Source organism: Podarcis pityusensis, assembly GCF_964106645.2.
Source record: "Podarcis pityusensis genome assembly, chromosome: 2".
NCBI classification, from domain to species: Eukaryota; Metazoa; Chordata; class Lepidosauria; order Squamata; family Lacertidae; genus Podarcis; species Podarcis pityusensis.
Window position 1 is genome coordinate 127,426,021 of NC_138029.1, and position 8,410 is coordinate 127,434,430.

General features: G+C 46.7%; 1 long non-coding RNA gene across 1 annotated transcript; it reads left to right on the forward strand.

Annotated features, from left to right (window-relative positions):
• Nucleotides 1-521: 521 nt before the first annotated feature.
• LOC308466312 lies at nucleotides 522-4,654 on the forward strand. Its single transcript, XR_013980719.1, has 2 exons — nucleotides 522-3,893; nucleotides 4,010-4,654. It is a non-coding gene; the product is annotated as an uncharacterized lncRNA (long non-coding RNA).
• The last annotated feature ends 3,756 nt before the right edge of the window (nucleotides 4,655-8,410 follow it).

Consider the following 8,410-nt stretch of genomic DNA (forward strand, 5'->3'; position numbering starts at 1 on the left):
CTTCATCTCTTTTAATCCCTTGCCGATGTTACATAATTTTTTAGAATGATTGGGGGGGGGGTTTGCCCCTCCAGCAGGCAGTGTCCCCCCCCTTCATTCACACACACAGTGTCTCCTCAAAGCCCCACATGAAGCCCCGACACCACAAACTGCCCACCATTGTTCTGTTGGGGAAGGAAATGGCAACCAAGGGGGGAGCTTGGGCCATGAGCGGGGGCGGCCATGATGCCTAAAGCGGGAGGCCAGGTATTCAGCAGCCCCTCTGCCTGAGTGATAATCTCTGGCATCCTGACACGGGTTTGGGGCCTGGAACAGTAACTTAAAGTGAAGGTCAAGGGACCCCTGACCATTAGGTCCAGTCGTGGCCGACTCTGGGGTTGCGGCGCTCATCTCGTTTTAAAGGCCGAGGGAGCCGGCATACAGCTTTCGGGTCATGTGGCCAGCAGGACTAAGCCACTTCTGGCGAAACCAGAGCAGCGCACGGAAATACCGTCTACCTTCCCGCTGGAGCGGTACCTATTTATCTACTTGCACTTTGACATGCAACAACCCTAAAGGGTAGTCCAGTGTCGTCATTATGGGGGCCTTTTTAAAATAGGGGCTGGTGTTTGAACTTGAGTTTTGCTAACGGGGGGAGCAACTCATTGGCAGAGCAGTTGTCCCCCCCCCCCATTCAGCTCCCCGCTATGAGGGTGAGACCCCCTCCTGACTCGCACCCGGATCCTGCAATGCAGGTCAGGCAGCGGTGCCAGTTCTGCTTCCCAGGGAAAGACCGGCAGGTCTGGCTCCCCTGCAACACGTCCCCCCATTTCCCCCAGTGGGACATTGGCAGTGGGGAGACAGAGAGAGAGAGACGTGGCCTTTTGGAGAGTCGTCTCCATCCTGGTTTACCTCTGTTATTCTCTCTGACCGATGGAGAACCTACAAAGGACTCTAGAAGGGCATAAGGCAATAAGGGCAGATTTTAGTTTATTGCACTTGGTTTCTCCCTCCTGGCGATGAATATGCTACTCCTCCAAGTTCTTCGACAGAGGGGTCCCTGGAAAGGGGGGTCCACTACCCCCACCCCCTACATGGTTCAGGTCAGCTGTTGCCTCAGAGTCGCAGGACGCTGCATTATACCAAATGAAACCATTGGTCCACCTGGGATAGGAGAGGTTCCCTCTCTCAGGCTTCCGGTGTTAGCTCTTATTTCCGCTGCGTGGCTTATCGAAGCTGACGATGATGTACAACAACCCAGAAATAGGGGCAAAGGATGCTATAGAACTGCATTCAGGGTTTATATGCAGGTAAAAGGTACAGGACCCCTGGGCAGTTAAGTCCAGCTGAATTCGACTATGGCGTGTGGTGCTCATCTCCGCTTTCAGGCCGAGGGAGCAAGGCAGCTTTCCGGCTCATGTGGACAACTTCTCATGAGCTGATATTGCGATATAAATTCCAGAAGAACTACAGAAAATCTGCAAGGAGACTCACAGGATAATGGTGGCGTGAGCTTTCCTCGTCCAGAGTCCATATCCTCAGCCTGCAACCCACAAAACCTTAGGCACTAATACATTTATTGGCCTTTAAAGGCCCACCAGATCCTTTGTTGTCTTTGCTTCAAAAGATGAATATTTTTGAAAACTTTTACAATGTCATATGATGTAAATAAGGGACGCGGGTGGCGCTGTGGGTTAAACCACAGAGCCTAGGGCTTGCCGATCAGAAGGTCGGCGGTTCGAATCCACACGACGGGATGAGGTCCCGTTGCTCGGTCCCTGCTCCTGCCAACCTAGTAGTTTGAAAGCATGTCAAAGTGCAAGTAGATAAAGAGGTACCACTCCGGCGGGAAGGTAAACGGCGTTTCCGTGCGCTGCTCTGGTTCGCCAGAAGCGGCTTAGTCATGCTGGCCACATGACCTGGAAGCTGTATGCCGGCTCCCTCGGCCAATAAAGCGAGATGAGCGCCGCAACCCCAGCGTCGGTCACGACTGGACCTAATGGTCAGGGGTCCCTTTACCTTTACTATGATGTAAATAACACTTCTGTTTTACTTGTTACACAGTTGGTTGGACTGTATCAAGAAGATGTTAAAGATCATGCAGGAAAAACAAAATGAAATGCAGATATTTAGCATTTTCAGAGGAGGAGGAAAAGGGAGAATGTGCATCGCACCAGACACAGATGTACTACAACTCCCATCATCCTTGCCCATTGGCCATGCCTGCTTGGGCGGATGTATTTGGAGTCCATCCACACCTGGAGGGCCAGAGGTCCCCACCTCAGCAGGTTCCTCTTGGTGCTCAGGGTTACTTGGGAGCTCAAGGGGGATGGGGAAAACAAGGGTTACTCAGGCAATTTTTCAGGGATTATGTTTGATAACTACAGTGGTGCCCCGCAAGACGAATGCCTCGCAAGACGAAAAACCCACTAGACGAAAGGGTTTTCCATTTTTCAATGCGCTTCACAGGACGAATTTCCCTATGGGCTTGCTTCGCAGGACGAAAATGTCTTGCGAGTCTTGAGATTTTTTTCGCTCCCCCCCCTTTTTCTAAGCCGCTAAGCCGCTAATAGCCTTTTAGCCGCTAAGCCTTTAATAGCCGCTAAACCGCTAATAGTGCTAATCCGCTAAGCCGCTAATAGGGTTGCTTCGCAAGACGAAAAAACCGCTAGACGAAGAGACTCGCGGAACGGATTAATTTCGTCTTGCGAGGCACCACTGTATATTCCAACAACTATATAAATCCAGGGTGCCCACACAAATGGAATGTTTGGATGATATCCCAAAAGATGTCTGGCTTCTTTTGTATTAATATTTTATTGAGAAGTTTTCAATTATAAGGGGGGGGGGGAGGAAAAATAAAAAGGCACCAAAATGTTTACAGTGGTACCTCGGGTTAAGAACTTAATTCGTTCCGGAGGTCTGTTCTTAACCTGAAACTGTTCTTAACCTGAAGCACCACTTTAGCTAATGGGGCCTCCTGCTGCTGCCGCGCCGCCGGAGCACGATTTCTGTTCTCGTCCTGAAGCAAAGTTCTTAACCCGAGGTAATATTTCTGGGTTAGCGGAGTCTGTAACCTGAAGCATATGTAACCCGAGGTACCACTGTAGAAGGAAGCAATATACCAATATATACAATATATGAGAAACACGCATACCTATTGATTCTCAACCAGTGTGCTGTGGCATCCTGGGGTGACTTGAGGAATGTTCAGGCGAGCCCCCAAACGGTCGTCCTTTCCTTAGCATACGTGTGGGAATGTTCTGGGTGGCAGGAGAGGCTATATTGTTTATTAATATCCTTCCTAACTTGTGCTAGGAAGTTCCTTTACTTAGCAGAGTTACGTTCCCTTTTTACATGCACAGCAGATAGCTGGTTGCAGGCTCGTGTGAGCTCTTCACTACTATACAATTCAGCCTGTCTCAGAATAAACTATACATTCCTGTGTTAGCATTTCACTCCTCCCATTGCAAGGACCACCTGATTCTTGTTTACTTTCTGTTCCGTGAAAAAGGAAGCCAGTCTGTGTGAATTCCATCTCTGGTACGATTGTACTTTTTCTTTCTGCTCTGCCTTGCGACAAGACAGGATGTCTGTATGAGGACTGCTCCTCTCATATGTGTTTGTTATGTTTTTAATCTGTAATTAGTAGAAATAAAGTAGGTATGCCCAGGTACCTCCTCAACTCTGTCTGCGCTGCTTTTACTCTGCTATACTGGGCGCTCACAAGAGAGCAGCTGTGAGTCCCAGAACACAAGGACCCCTTCCTGGGAATGCTGCGTAGCTGTTCCAGTGCCAGAGGAGGCGTGGGGCCTGCAAGAGTGTTCCATTATCGGTCCTGGGCCCAGACGCTGTGGGCTGTTTGCTGTGGGAGCTGTTTGTCCGGGAGCCCTGCCAGAGAGTGATTGATGGAGGTATGTGATGTGGCTGCCAAGAGGCTTCTCTGCATGCCAAGGAGAGCTAATTAGGCCTAGTATACAGAAAGGTGCTGACAAAGGTCCATATAGTTAAAGCTATGTTTTCCCTGTAGTGATGTATGGAAGTGAGAGCTGGACCATCAAGAAGGCTGATCCCCGAAGAATTGATGCTTTTGAATTATGGTGCTGGAGGAGACTCTTGAGAGTCCCATGGACTGCAAGAAGATCAAACCTCTCCATTGTTAAGGAAATCAGCCCTGAATGCTCACTGGAAGGACAGATCCTGAAGCTGAGGCTCCAAGACTTTGGCCACCTCATGAGAAGAGAAGACTCCCTGGAAAAGACCCTGATGTTGGGAAAGATGGAGGGCACAAGGAGAAGGGGACGACAGAGGACGCGATGGCTGGACAGTGTTCTCGAAGCTACCAGCATGAGTGACCAAACTGCGGGAGGCAGTGGAAGACAGGAGTGCCTGGCGTGCTCTGGTCCAGGGAGTCACGAAGAGGCGGACACGACTAAACAACAACACATACCTAAAGGATCTTCACTGGCTCCCAGTATGTTTCTGAGTGCGCGTGCACACACACATATATATATTATTATATATCTGCTTTACATTTTCAGCAACCTTAAAATATCAATGACTTCCCTTCCTCTCTTTCCATGGTTCACTTTGCACAATGCGTATTTTATATAAACTAAACCATTCAGTATTCCATTATTGCATCCATTAAAACTTATTTACACTGCTGAAGTTATCTTAATGCTTCCGTTACCACCTTTATTATTTATATTGGTCTTAGAAGTCCTAGTGAGAAATATCAGGGCAGATGAAAATATTAAAGGAATTAAAATAGGGAAAAAATCATATAAATTGAAAGGCTATGCAGGCAATCTTGTAATTATGGCAGAAGAGCCTAAAGAGTCTCTTCCAAAAGTTATAGAAAAAATCCAGGAGTTTGGGCAAGTAGCAGGATTCAAACTAAATAAAAGTGAAACCAAATTATTAGTTAAAAATTTAAAAGAAGTAGACAAAAAAGAATTTCTCAAGTTACAGAAACAGAAACCCACAAAAAAGTTAAATATTTAGGCATTTGTCTCACAAGCAGAAATATCAATATTTACAAAGACAATTATGAAAAACGTTGGAATGAGATAAAAAGGAATCTAGAAGTACGGGGAAGAATGAATCTCTCCTTATTAGGAAGAATAACAGCAGTCAAGATAAATGTATTGCAAAAAATGCTGTTTTTATTCCAAACAATACCGGTAATAAGTGATGCCGTTTCCTTTAAGAAGTGGCAAAAAGATATATCCAAATTTATCTGAAAAGGGAAGAAACCGAGGATAAAATACTAACAGAGGTTAAGGATAGAGGAGGACTCTCTCTTCCAGATTTAAAATTGTATTATGAGCAAGCTGCATTACTTGGATCCGGGCTTGGATTAAATTAGAAAACACTGATCTATTAGATTTGGAAGGACATGATAACAGATTTGGTTGACTTGCGTGTTTATGGTACAACAAATGGAAGATACATAAAGGATTTAATAATCATATAATTAGGAAAGCATTGATAAAAGTATGGGGAAAATATAAAGAGTTATTAGAGCAAAAAACTCCCTGGTGGGTAGCCCCAACAGAGGCAATGTCAATCAAGATGTACCAAAAGATAAGAAAAAAATATTTATTTATGTGACAACAGCGGCCAGAATTCTACTAGCACAAAGATGGAAAAGCGACGAAATACCAACAAAAGAACAATGGCAAGAAAAGTTGATGGAATACGCTGAAACGGCAAAGTTAACTGAGAGGCTCAAAGATAAAGATAATAATGACTTTTTAAAAGATTGGGAACCTTTTACAATGCACATACAGAAACAATGCATTGAAATGAACTCGCAGGATTTGAGTAATACACTTACAATGGACAAACATAAACAGAAAATATAAATATGAAGTAAAAATGTTAAGTCCAGATAGATGATACAACTCTAATTTTAGTATATAAAAGTATAAGCAGAAGAAATAAATACATTATAATCCAGGAAAAGAAGTTGGGGGAAGTCGCGGGGGTAGGGGTGGTAACTGAAATCATAATATGTACCGTATTTTTCGTCCTATAGGGCGCACCGGCCCATAGGACGCACCTCGTTTTTTGGGGGGGGGGGAAATGAATAAAAAAAAATTATTCCCCCCCCTGCCGCGGCTGCCGCCCCAAGCCTTGCGCACACCTGCCCGAAGCACGGGGCACCCTCCAGAGGGCTCCGCGTGCTTTGGGCTGCAGGCTGTCGCCCCAAGCCTCCCGCGCCCGGCGGGACCTCCTGCTGGGTGCGCAAGGCTTGCGGACACTCACCCGAAGCACGGGGAGCCCTCTGGAGGGCTCCGCGTGCTTCGGGCGGCAAGCTGCCGCCCCAAGCCTCGCGCGCCCGGCAGGACCTCCCGCCAGGCGCGCAAGGCTTGCGGACACGGGGCTGCAGGCTGCTGCCCGCAAGCCTTGTGAGCCCGCAGGAACTCCCGCCGGGCTTGCAAGGCTTGCGGATAGCTTCCTGAAGCCTGGAGAGCGAGAGGGGTCGGTGCGCACCGATGCCTCTCGCTCTCCAGGCTTCAGCGAAAGCCTGCATTCGCCCCATAGGATGCACAGACATTTCCCCTTCATTTTTGGAGGGGAAAAAGTGCGTCCTATGGGGCGAAAAATACGGTAATTTGAATGTTTGACAATGCTAAAATTCTTTCAATAAACAAAAAGATTTTTTAAAAAAGAAGTTATCTTAATGCTGCCCACATTTTCAAATAAACACAATTTCCCTCCATATATTCAATAAACATTTCCCAAACTTCTTTAAACGTATGTTCTTCTTATTCTTTTATTCTATTTGTTAGGTCCACAAGCTGTGCATATTCCATCAGTTTAAGTTGCCATTCTTCTTTAGTCGCGACTTAGCTCATTTTCCATTTTGGGGCTAACAAAATGTAGTAGTAGTAGTAGTAGTAGTAGTAGTAGCGGCATACATAAATAGCTGTTATGTACTGAGCTTGGATCCTAGAACAATAGGCAGGTAGGATCCTGGAATACAACAACCAATTGGCCTGCAGGAGCAGCCCAGTCAGACTCCAGGAGGGAAGCAATCAGCCAATCACACGGGACCCATTGTGTAAATAATGTATACAGTGGTACCTCAGATTAAGTACTTAATTCATTCCGGAGGTCCGTACTTAACCTGAAACTGTTCTTAACTTGAAGCTAATGGGGCCTCCTGCTGCCGCCCCGCTGCCGGAGCACAATTTCTGTTCTCATCCTGAAGCAAAGTTCTTAACCTGAAGCACTATTTCTAGGTTAGTGGAGTCTGTAACCTGAAGCGTATGTAACCCGAGGTACCACTGTATAAAGACTCAGGTTTTGGGGGGAAATTCATTCACTGTTTACGAGCTGCAATAAAGAGCATGAAATCACTACACAACTCCAAGTATATTTCAATAGGTTTTTCCAACACCTGGGAATGTCCGTCTGAGTTATCCCCGACAAAAAGGACTCTGTTGTAGTTTTATTGAAAAGTACATTTAAACATTTTTTTTCCAATTCATTATGAATTATTTCCCAATACCCTTTAACCTTCTTACAGATCCACCACATATGACAGTACGATCCCTCAGTCTCATTACATCTCCAAAATGTTTCTGAGGACAATTCAAAGTGTTGGTGCTGATCTTTAAACCCTAAACGGCCTTGGCCCTGTGGACCGGAAGAAGCGTCTCCACCCGCAACGCCGAGGTCCTCCGCCAAAGGTTTTTGCTGGTTCCCTCAAGGAGAACATCTGTCTCAGGGATGTCCAACGGGTCGATCGTGATCTACTGGTAGATCCCCACGAGGTTTTGGTAGATCGTGGGTCGATCTCTGGCTCCCTTTCCTCAGCGTCCTTGAAACTGACTCCTGCCCCCCTCGCCCCCCCTCGCTTGTTGTCTGATCAGTGAAAGGGAAGAAGGAGCTTTCTCTCTGTGGGTGTTTTCATCAAAGTGATATTATTGTGAGTGACTTTTTCCCTTTGACCCTTGCCTTTAACCCTGACCCCCCAAAACTGAACTTCCCTCCCAATAAAGTATTTGTATAAAAACGGGGCTTTCCTCCTCAACAACTTTGACCTGAACCCAAATAAGGGGGGTAAATCATTGCCAGATTTTAATTCTGAAAGTAGATCACAGTGTCTTGGGAGTTGGCCACCCCTGATCTATATGAAGCGGCTGGGATAAATCATTGCGGGGGGGGGGGGATTGGGGCTGGGTGTTCATCACTATGTAGATACCCAGCTCTGCCTCTCCTTTAAATCGGAACCAATGAAGGTGGTGAAGGTCCTGTGTGAGTGTCCGGAGGCGGTTGGGGATGGATGGTGGCTAATGGATTGAGGTGGAATCCTAACACGACAGAAGTACTGTTTTTGGGGGACAGGAGGCGGGCTGGTGTGGAGGACTCCCTGGTCCTGAATAGGGTAACTGTGCCCCTGAAGGACCAGGTGTGC